The following is an 11,811-nucleotide window of genomic DNA, read 5'->3' as shown; positions in this document are numbered from 1 at the left end:
CCTCACCCTGAAAGTTAAATAATTCAACCTCTTTTACGAAACACACACTAGTATTTTCGTTCTATTATTCGTGCAAATCCACAGTGGAAACAAAGATGAGAGGTTAAAAAGGCTAGTCTTTTGCGAACTTTACTTGCAGAGAAACCTAACCTCATCTCATTTTGAAGAATGGTGGAAATTGAGAACAACTCATCTCTTCCTTGTGATCCCCCACAATCTTTAAGCGACAACCCGGTTCCTCCTTCAACCCAACAACCTCAAACTGGGTTTAATCCCAGTAGAAGTAAGTGTAAGATTTGTTTAATCAATCTAATTTCCCATTTTGCTTGTCCTTAAGATATAGAGCATCTTTAAGCCAACCCAATTAGTAGAGCTATTGATTCCTTTTTTCTTGAATTGCCCTACATATATTATTTTGATTGTGGTAAAATGGGTCTCTCTGAATGTATATAGAGATTGGATTTGATTTCTCAGATGGTCACTCAACTAATAGTTATTATCTCACAAAGTCATTTTCTTTGTTCACGCAAATTCGAATCAATGACTTTTTAACATTATAACTATTAGTTGAGGACCATCTGAGAAATTAACCCTTCTTTTTTGTTTGGAGGACAAGAGCTGTTGATTCCTTTTCTTCTTCTTTTTGTGAATTGTCCTGCATATATTTCTAGCCCTCATTCTAAACGATGGATTTTCTCTTTCCTTAATCTTTTTGGTCAGCATAGAAACGTCTTATGTATAATTCTGAAATTTGCTACAATTATTTAGTATTTGAATGAACGGGTCGAATTTAGTATGTGTCTGTTAATATGCTCACGTTTGCCAAAATTATGCATTGAGTACTCCTATTTGTTTCAAAGTAATATCTTTAGGAAGCAACCGGGCATCAACAAGGACTACTGTTTAGAATGTCCTGTTTGTTAACATTGGAAAAGGAATTTTTAGCTTCAGTTTGGAAATTACATAATTGGTTTACTGGGATTTGGTTTTCCCTCTGAATTTTTGCCTGTGGAGGATAGGGATGGATGTATAACATCTTTTTTTTGGGGCTGTTTTCCAAACATATGCGTTATTGTCTTTAACTTCATTAATTTTGTAATTGTATGTAGTAATGAATGAGAGATGTTTCTTATTATTTAATTTTTATATGCCATTATACCTGTAGTGCTAGAAAACCTTTTTTTTTTTTTTTTTTTTTTTTTTTAATAATATTGGATTGGTATGGGCTGAAATGAAGCAACATGGACAGTGAAGATTCATATAGCCGACCCCAAGTTTCTTGGTATTGATACGTGGTTATTGTATCTTTTTTTGTTTGTTCTTTTGCTTTTGTTTCTCTTTAGTAGCTTAGATACTTTAGGGGGTTTATAGTCAATATTTCAACCTTTATTTGCACTTTGTTCATATAAGGAATGTCTCGATGGATTTGCTTGAACCTTGAAGGCCAGATAGAATGTTGATATAATAAAATAAAGTTCCGTCCGTTTTTTTTTTTTTTCTTTTCTATTTGTCCTTTTCTTGGAGAGTTGGGGGTGGGGTTGGATATATCAAAGAATGAGCATTGCAATTATATGTGTCTTATTGCTTATGTTGGGAGGAGTCACAGTTGAAGGGCCAGAAATTCTAGATATAATTGTATCTATCAAAAAAAGAACTTTCTTTTTGTGATCCTAAAAATAAAAACAAAAAATTTAATCCTAAACTTCTACCTTCTTTATATCTGATTATAATTTATGTGAAAATGGAGTCCTTCATCTTCATATTGGTTGGCTTTTCATTTTCTTTCTTTTTACTTCCCATTTATTGTCTCTCACTGGGGTTGTGGGCTCCTCTTTGGTCAACTTACAATGGTGATTTTCTGAAAATAGATTAATAATTTGTCTCTTGAACACTTATTTTCCAATGAGATATGACAGACAAATAATAGCACCTCCAAAGAATTCAGTAACTATTTGTTGATCGAACTGTTTGATCCAAAAGGTTTTAATCAGTGCTAGCTTTGGCATGAAGGGGAATTAGATTTGTTTAATCTAACATGTGGTGTTTCTTCTTGAGTATTACAGTGATTGGTATCATCAGAAGGAAGGCAATGATAAAAGACCTAGCTGCTATATACCATGCAGAGTGCCTTGCATATTGTCAAGAACTTTTGGAACTTCAAAACAAAGTGGAAGAGGTTAGCAATATCTTCCTGCAACTTTTGTTCATTTCACTGGTGTCTTGTGAAATCACATGCTTTCTGGAATAATTGAAACTTATTATTTGTACCAAGTATTTAATTCATGAGATTAATATCTACCGTCAACATATCATGGTCATAATAGCGAGCTTGTGCTTGTAAATTTTCTTGTCTTTCTCCCATAGAAGGCTCTTAGCTGTTTTACTATCTTTTAGCAAGATGGGTAAGTGAGTTGTTTGCATATGCAGACTGTTGTATATGTCATTGTCCTTGTCCTTAATTGCTCTGTTTTGATTATCAAACTATAATGATTAGACTTACAATTCTGCTTTTCGCTAGACAGTTTTATTTGCTTGAATTTGCTAGTGGCAAACGTACAATGATGTTCCTGGCTCTACCTTTTTTTTCCGTGTGTTCCCGTAGCATACGTTAGAGCCATTAAGGACATTTATGACGGAGCCAAAACTCGGGTGAGGACGGTTGAAGGTGACTCGGAACACTTTCCAGTCACGATGGGCCTGCACCAGGGGTCCACGCTTAGCCCGTTTCTGTTTGTTGTGGCAATGGACGCTCTGACAAGTCACATTCAAGGAGAGGTACCGTGGTGCATGTTGTTTGCAGATGACATTGTGCTTATTGACGAGTCGCGGCCGTGTTAACGCGAGACCGGAGGTTTGGTGACGGACTGCGAGTCGAAGGGTTTCAAGTTGAGCGAGGACTAAGACGGAGTACTTAGAGTGCAAGTTCGATAATGGGAGTCAAGTAGAGGACGAGACGTTCGGCAATTTGGATACTCGGGTCATCCCGAAGAAAGAAAGTTTCAAGTACACAGGGTCGATCGTCCAGGACCGGCGAGATTGATGACGATGTCACACATCGTATTAGAGCGGGATGGATGAAATGGAAGCTCGCGTCGGGGTGTTGTGTGATAAGAAAGTGCCGCCATTCTAAAGGGAAAGTTCTACAAAGCGGTGGTTAGAAAGGCTATGTTGTATGGGACGGAATGCGGCCGATTAAGAAGCGCGTATCCGGAAGATGAAGGTAGGCGAGATGCGGATGCTTGAGATGGATGTGCGGGCGTACCGGGAGAGATAGGATTCGGAATGAAGTGATTCGGGATAAGGGGTGTGGCCTCTGTGGTGGATAAGATGCGGGAATGGAGGTTGAGATGGTTCGGCCACGTGCGGCGGAGGATGCGGCGATGCGCCGGTGGTAGGTGTGAGAGGATGGCGGTGGTGGGCACCGAAGAGAGGGAGGGTAGGCCAAGAAGGCACGGGAGAGGTGATTCGGCGGGACATGGCGTTACTCCCGACCCTACGGGGACATGGCCGGTGATAGGAGGGTGTGGAGGTCGAGTATCAGGGTAGAGGACTAGTGGGGGGCCGCGAGGTTTCCTTTCTCGTATTAGGAGTATTTTTATCCTGCTTCTATGTGTTGGTCTTGTCTGTCTTTGTTATTTTATCATGACTTCGTTGCTCTTGCTATTTCTCATTTTCACATGGTTTTGATTTGCTTATCCGTATCGACTCTTTCCCTTGTTTCCGTTGTTTTCTTTTGGTAGGGTCTTTCGAAAACGACTTCCCTACCTTCCAAGGTGGGGGTAAGGTTTGCGTACACTTTACCCTCCCCAGACCTCACATTGTGGGATCCAACTGGGTATGTTGTTGTTGTTGTTGGTCTTGATTTAAAAATTATCTAACTCTTATTTATAAATGCATAGTCTGTTTAGCCACACTCTTGCCATCTTCATACTCGTCCCGCAAAACCATTGGCCTGATACCAATATGTTGGGAAGAAATAAGCAATAACCAAAATTGCAAGACAAGGGTAGCAGCTAAAGAGATACTCCCGCACTATTTGAACACGAGGAGCAAACTAACATTAAGCACAAATGGGTATACGGGCAGCCACCAAAAAAATAAAATAGCAAGCAAAGTAATCAAACGAGAGACCAAATTTACGTGGAAAAACCCTTCATTGTGAAGAGGGAAAAATCACGGGACCTCGGCCCACAAAAGCTCCACTAAAATCAGCAAGAGTTACAACAATGTTCTCCAAATTGGCCACCAAACAACGAGCCACAATAGATAAAAGATAATACCAAAACTAGAAAAGAATCAATTTCAAAACAAACAAAAAAAATTAGAGAAGTAAAGGAGCAAAATCACCAAAATGCAGCTACTGTTCATGAGCCAAAATTTGGGGCTACGAGATTCCAAATCACCTCCCTCAGTTCCCAATCAAAAATCAACTCAATCAGACAAGGAACAAAGCGGGAATCGCAATTTGAAGCTGGCAATTGTGGCTGCAAAATCTGTGCAAAAATCTCTCCATTTTCTCTCTGTGGTTGCTGAAATTTCACTCTTATGTTGTGGAAAATTAGACTTAAAGAGGTCTTATATATGTACCATGATAGTGGGCTTTAGGGCAAAAGTGGGCTGGTCCAAATTGGACTTTTATTTATCCACATAGGAAAGGAAGAAGACCCAAAACCAAACATATTGGTATCAGAACTTGTGGTTATCTTTATTGTTGATTGTCTATTTGAATGATGGCAACAAATATGAGTAAGATGGTGTGTTTAAATGACAGTAATTAACATATTTGGAAAGGCAAGATGAAAGTTCTTCTATGAATGATGAAGATTGAAATTTTGAACACTTACAAGTTTGTGACTATATTAGACAACGGGTTGAAGATAAAATGCGAAATCATATTGTGAATGAGACACATGCTAGAAGTTTGTGGGAAAAGCTCGGGAGACTTATGCTTCTAAGGCTGGCATAATAAGTTGTTCCTAGTAAAACAATTGGTGAAGATTAGATACAAAGGAGGCAAGTCCTATTTCTGATCATATAAATGATTTTCAAGGTGTCCTTGACTAGCTGTCTGGAATGGGTGTAAAGTTTGATTAAGAAATATGGGGACTTTGGCTTTTTAATATTTTGCCAGACTCTTCAGGTTTCTTTGACTAATTCTGCTCTCTTTGGTGTTGTAACTATGGAATATGCTAAGAGTGTTGTTTTAAATGAAGAGATAAGAAAAGAGCTTCGCTTCAGCTTCACACTCCGATGTTTTGGCTACCGAAGACATGGGAAGAAACAATTTCAGAGATCAGAATGACAGAGGCAAAAGTAGAAGCAAGTCAATGTCCACGTACAAGAATGTTACATGTGACTATTGTAACAAGAAAAGGCTTATAAAAAAATATTGCTACATGTATTAGAGAGGTATGAAACAACAAAAGAAAGATGGCGATAATGAAAATTGTGTTGCTATTGTTGCTAGGTGATCTTTTTGTTGCTTGTGGTGAAAATGACATCAATCTTGTTTATGATGAGAAGCTGCTACAACAACATATCCAGTGAAATCCCACAAAGTGGGGTGTAGGGAGGGTAGAGTGTACGCAGGCCTTATGATGAGAAGTTGCTTTGTGGATTCAGGTGCCACTTCTCATGTCACACCCAAGAAGCAATTTTTTTCTTATACTCCAGGTACTTTTGGAATGCTAAAAAAGGGCAATGACGATGAGATTGAGGTAATTGGCATTGGTATAGTTTGCTTGAAAAGTAACAATGGTATAAGGTTAGTTCTTAACAATATCAAGCATGCTCTAGTTGTTTGCCTGAATTTAATCTCTGCAGGAAAGCTTGAAGGTAAGGGTTATTATAGAACCCTTGGTGGTGGCCAGTGGAAGCTTTTTAAAGGTTTAATGGTTGTGGCTCGAGGTAACAAGTTATCTAACTTATACGTATTCCAAGTCTTCATTTATGATACTACATTAGAGTTATAACATAGAAAGCTGAGATATGAGCGAGAAGGGGATTGATAGTTTGGCTAAGAAGAATTTGCTTTCTGGAGTGAAACAGGCGAAGTTAAAGAGATGTGTCCATTGCTTGGCCAAAAAACGGAAAAGAGTTTCTTTTCAGAGTCATCCGCCTTCAAGAAAGCTTGATTTGCTGGAGTTGGTACATTATGATTTGTGTGGTCCTTTAAAGTAATATCTCACGGTGGTGCACTTTACTTTCTCGCAAACTCTGGGTATTTCCTTTGAAGTTTAAGGATTAAGTACTTGATGTGTTCAACAATTTTCAGGCCTTTGGTTGGGACAGACAGGGAAGAAACTAAAATGCATCCGCTCAAACAATGGTGGTGAATATATTGGTCCTTTTGATAATAGCAGAGAGGAAGAACAGAATGCTAGTTGAGAGGGCTAGATGTTTGCTTTCAGATGCTAAGTTGCTAGATCCTTTTGAGCCGAAGCACTTAATACTGCTGCTTATGTCACCAATTAGTCTCCTATTGTTGCTTTGGATAGTGATGTCCCTGATAGAATTTGGTTTGGTAAGGATGTCTCTTATGCTCATCTAAGTCTCTGGGTGTAAGGCCTTTGTGCATGTTTCTAAGGTTGAGATGTCAAAGCTGGAAGTTAAAACTAGGCAGCGTATCTTCATTGGTTATGGTCAAGACAAATTGGCTATCGTTTCTATAATCCAGTTGAGAAGAAACTTGTTAGAAGCCGTGATTTTGTATTCATTGAAGACCAGAAAATTGAAGATTTTGACAAAGCTGAGAAGGTTAATTCTCAAAGTAGTGAGAGCTTAGTTGATGTTGATCCAGTTCCTGTGACTATTGCACCTGAAGAAAATCTTCAAAATAGTGAAGATCAAGTTGATAATGAAGATGGTGATCATGTTCAGAATGACCGGCATGATGTTGTTGATGCTTCGGTGCAAGATGATGTGGTTGGCCTACAACCCGCTACTATTGATGCTCCAGAGAGTTCTCTTAGATGATCTATTAGAGAGAAAAGACCATCTAGTTATTCTCCCAGTAAGTATGCACTCTTGACTAACGGGAGAGAACCTGAAAGTTTTGAGTTTTGATGAGGCCATGGATAGTGAAGAAAAAGAAAGGTAGTTTTGATGCTATGGAAGATGAGATTAAATCTTTACATGATGATCACACCTTTGATTTGGTTAAGCTACCTAAAGACATAAAAGCTTTGAAGAACAGGTAGGTTTTCAGGGTGAAACATGAAAATGGCAACCCAGTTCCACAGTATAGGGCTAGATTAGTTGTAAAGGGATTTATTTGGGAAAAAAAAAAGGTGTTGATTTTGATGAGATATTCTCTCCTGTTGTGAAGAAGTCATCCATTCGTGTGGTTTTAGGCTTAGGTGCAAGTCTAGATTTAGAGATTGAGCAAATAGATGTTAAAACTGCTTTTCTCCATGGTGACTTAGATGAAGAAATTTATATGGAGCAGCAAGAAGGTTTTGAAGTCAAGGGTAAAGAGAATTATATTTGCAAGTTGAAGAAGAGCTTGCAAACAAGCTCCCAGGCAGTGGTATAGGAAGTTTGGTTCTATTATGAGTCAAGGGGGCTTCAAGAAAACTTCATCAGATCATTGTGTTTTTGTGCGGAAATTCTCTGATAGTGACTATCATTTTAGTGCTTCATGTTGATAAAATGCTTCTTGTTGGTCATAATGCTTCCAAAATTCAGAACTTGAAACGAGAGTTGAATAAGTCATGTTCTGAAAGACTTGGGACCAGTATGGTAGATCTTAGCTTGCAGATTGTCCATGATAGAATGGCCAAGAAGTTGTGGCTATCACAAGAGAAGTACATTCAGAAAGTACTTCGCACGTTCAACATGGATAAAGCTAAGGTTGTCGGTACACATTTAGCTATGCACTTTAAATTGAGCACGAAGCAGTGTCCTTCTAGTGATGATAAGAAGGAAGATATGAAGAAAGTTCCTTATGCTTCAGCTGTTGGCAGTTTGATGTATGCAATGATTTGTACAAGACCAGATATTGCTCATGTTGTTGGTATTATTAGTAGTTTTCTTTTTAATCCAGGAAGAGAGCATTGGAATGCTGTGAAGTGAGTTATGAGATATTTTTGTGGCATTTCTAGTCTAAGTTTGTGTTTCGGGACAGGGAAGCCTATTCTTTGTGGTTACACTGATTCAAATATGGCTGGTGATGTTGATACTCGCAAGTCTACTGGTCTATTTGGTTACCTTTGCAGGAGGAGTTGTGTCTTGGCAATGTAAACAAGATATGGTGGGGGAAGTAGAAACTTTAGTTGATTTTATAGGACAACTGTAAAGTTTTATTTTTTTGAAGATAACATCTGCCCACTGTGGGTTGTAAGATCCCACCTCATCACTTTTGAATGGGAGTTTTTTGTGTGAATATAAAATTACCTTTACCTAAAAAAAAAAAAAGGAGTTTTGTCTTGAAAATCTAGGTTGCAAAAATGTGTTGCTCTATCTACTACAGAAGTTGAGCTTATTGTTGTCGTTGAAGCTTGTAAAGAGGTGCTCTGGTTGATGAGATTCTTAGGGGAACTTGGTTTTGCTCAGGAGAAGTATGTGCTTTATTGCGACAGTCAAAGAGCTATTCATCTTGGCAAGAATTCGACATTTCATAGTAGGTCTAAACATATTGATGTGAGATACCATTGGATTCGAGATTTCTTGAATGAAAAGATTCACACGGACGATAATATGATGATTAAAGCTTTGACAAGAGGGAAGTTGAAGACTGTTGCATGATTGCCGGGATTGTTGTCTACTCCACATAATCGGGAGGGGGAGAATTGTTGTATTTTGAGTCTCTTTCCCTTCCTGTGCAGATAAATGAAAGCCCAATTCGGACCAGCCCACTTTTGCTGTAAAGCTCACTATCGTGGTACATGTATAAGACTTGTTTAGATCTGATTTTCCATAACACAAGAGTGAAATTTCGGCAGCCACAGAGAGAGAAAATAGAGGAAGAAATTGTAGATTTTTGCACAGATCTTTCAGCAAGCGATTTCCACTTCGTTCCTTGTCCAATTGAGCTGATTTTTGGACAGCTGGTTTCTCTCATCTTAATTTTTGATTGGGAACTGACGGAGGTGATTTGGAGTCCCGTAGCCCCAAATTTTGGCTTGTGAACAGTAGCTGCATTTTGGTGATTTTTCTCCTTTTCTTCTCTAGTTTTGGTGCTGTCTTTTATCTACTGTTGCTTGTTGTTTGGTGGCCAATTTGGAGAACATTGTTGTAACTCTTGTTGATTTTTGTGGGCCGAAGTCCTGTGGTTTTTCCCTCTTCACATTGAAGGGGTTTTCCATGTAAATTTGGTGTCTCTCGTTTGATTACTTTGCCTGCTAGTTTATTTGTTTGGTGGTTGCTCTTATATCCATTTGTGCTTAAAATTAGTTTGCTCCTCGTGTTCAAATAGCGTGGGAAGTTAGACTTGGGTATTTCTTCCGCTGCTACCGTGGTGTGCAATTTGGATTATTGCTCATTCTTCCCAACATGATTTTGCTGGAGTTTTTGTATATCCGTGTGTTTATTACAATGGTGGGAAGAGAGATATTTATAGGATAGTCTAGTTCTAACTAGCGCCTCTCCCGCCCGATTTGAGGATAAGATTGTGGTTGTTGGACGTGATAAGACAGAATCCCGGATATTCCAGAGTTGGTATGATGATTTTTCGGGTACCTTGGATCATTCCGTAACATTGCTATCCGGTATAGGCGAAGCAGACCTAGGGCCAAGTTCTCAGACGGTTAAGAGTTCTTTAGTCTATGGCCAAGCTAGCACCGGCTGAATCGGGATTGACTATGAGTTGCCTCGTGCTTGCCATGTGTCCGGTCAAAGAGTCTTTATCCCGGTACATTTATTACCAATAGATCATCGAAAACAATAAATGTTATACATAGATTGCCGAGAAGTATTTACCATCGCCGGAGGAAAGCGAGGAGTTATGGAATCTTGGTTCTAATTTTATGGTACGTGTATATGTGTTAATGAGCAAATGATGTTTATAACGATCTGATAATACATGAGCTATAACTGTAAGAAGATGCAAGCATTTTATTCTGTCTGAGAAAAGGAGAGCTTTCCCGTTCAAAAGAACATGCAAGTCATAGATTCTTTTTTCTGGTAGAAGAAACTAGCTCTAACAGTTACTTGATAATTACTAAGTCACTCGGAGGAGTTTCCTTTACAGCATATTGATTGGAGTTTCAGCTGGTGTAACAGCATCTTCACCGGAAGTTCAGTTATAAGGGTGGGTTTAAAACTTCGAGACTTGCTTGGAAATGATGGATGTCAGTTGAGTAAATTACAGAAAAGAATAACTTTAACAGTTGATATTTGTTGTGTGCGCTGTGATCTCTTTGCTCTCTCAGCTTTCCAAGTCTTTGTATGAATATTATGACAGGTGCTTGTGTCTAAGATGATGTGATAAAAATATTAAACTCAACTCCTGAATAAGGTCACTGTCTTTTGTATTCTGTTTGAGCCTTAGTTTTTCTTATTTCGATAGCTACTCTTTTGTCCCAATTTTTCTCTAGACTCGTAGGTCCTACCCTATGCCTTGATTAACATCATTTCACATAATTTGCTCAAGTTTTTGAAGTTCTCATCAGAATCTAGTTGCAAAAAGATGGATATGCAATTAAATGACACTACCGGCTCTTTTCCCTTTTTCTTTAGAACTTTTCAGAATGATATGTTAATTGCTTGTTTAGGTAGATTTTATGAATGAAATTTCTGCATGGAAAAGCTCAGATGTGTATTTTTTTTTTTCCCCCTTCCTTTTTTGGATATGTCCATTATCATACTACTAACCTTCCTTTTCCTTCCAAATGCTTGCAGTCATTAATTGACATGAAACCTGCAGAAGATTCAAGGAGAGAAACGATGAGACCCCCAAAACGTATGAAGAAAGCCCGTTAGCATGTAATGTAAGATGTGCTTGTGCTTTCTATGCGTTCTTGAAAACTTGTCTCTTGCTTTTTTAACATTAGCAATCTGGAAACTATCATTTACTTATTCCAGAAAGCTAAAAGTTTGTTAAAACTATCCTCTTCTTTCTCAAATTTTGATCCGTCTGAACAATTTGACACAATCTATTATCAATGCTGATGATGCATTATTTGAATCATTTGGTTATTCAGTTGGGAGCCACAGCTTAGTTCCTGATCCTGTAATGGACTCTATGCATATGTTACAAACCGTGCTAGGCGGCTGGAACCGCCACGCAGAATCTTCCTTTAATCGTATAGTTCATAGCCTCTTAGCTACTCTATTTTGTAGCAAGTAAAGTTTGATGGTTGTACAGTTATATGCAGGATGTAACCTTTTTACTGTATGAGTGGAAAATTTGAAAAAATAGCATTAACTGATAATGTTTGGCTGTTAAATGTCTACAGCAAACATACTACCACATGAAAACTGAGAAGGTGGAGGAGAAAGAATATCTATTAGTATTTCTTTTTCATTTTGCTTTAAGATTCTGGTATTCATTGGCCTTACGTGGCGGAGCCACACAGAGCCGAGAGAACCCCCTCGGCGGAAAAACACTATTTTTACAAGGTTAATTTTTTTTTTTTTTTTTTTTTTTTTTTTTTTTTATGTATGTATGTATGTATATAGTAGATGTTGAATCCCCTTAGGCTTCTTCGTATGTTTACTTTTTTATATTTTGAACCCCTTCGGCGGAAATCCTGGCTCTGCCACTGGCCTTACTAACCCGAATTTGCGCTGAATAGGTCCATTAAGGGAAATAAAGCGCTAAAGCATTCTCAAAAGATATTTCATTTTCAGAGCTCGAAAACAATCGACATG

The 11,811-nt window shown here is 38.4% G+C and overlaps 1 long non-coding RNA gene across 1 annotated transcript; it reads left to right on the top strand.

Moving 5' to 3' along the window:
* Positions 1–240: 240 nt before the first annotated feature.
* Positions 241–10,867, top strand: LOC132030144 (uncharacterized). Its single transcript, XR_009407996.1, has 3 exons — positions 241–283; positions 2,064–2,176; positions 10,840–10,867. It is a non-coding gene; the product is annotated as an uncharacterized LOC132030144 (long non-coding RNA).
* Positions 10,868–11,811: the final 944 nt, after the last annotated feature.

This window comes from Lycium ferocissimum, chromosome 1 (genome assembly GCF_029784015.1).
Source record: "Lycium ferocissimum isolate CSIRO_LF1 chromosome 1, AGI_CSIRO_Lferr_CH_V1, whole genome shotgun sequence".
NCBI classification, from domain to species: Eukaryota; Viridiplantae; Streptophyta; class Magnoliopsida; order Solanales; family Solanaceae; genus Lycium; species Lycium ferocissimum.
The sequence above is the reverse complement of the archived record's forward strand: the minus strand, read 5'-3'. Positions and strand labels throughout refer to the sequence as shown.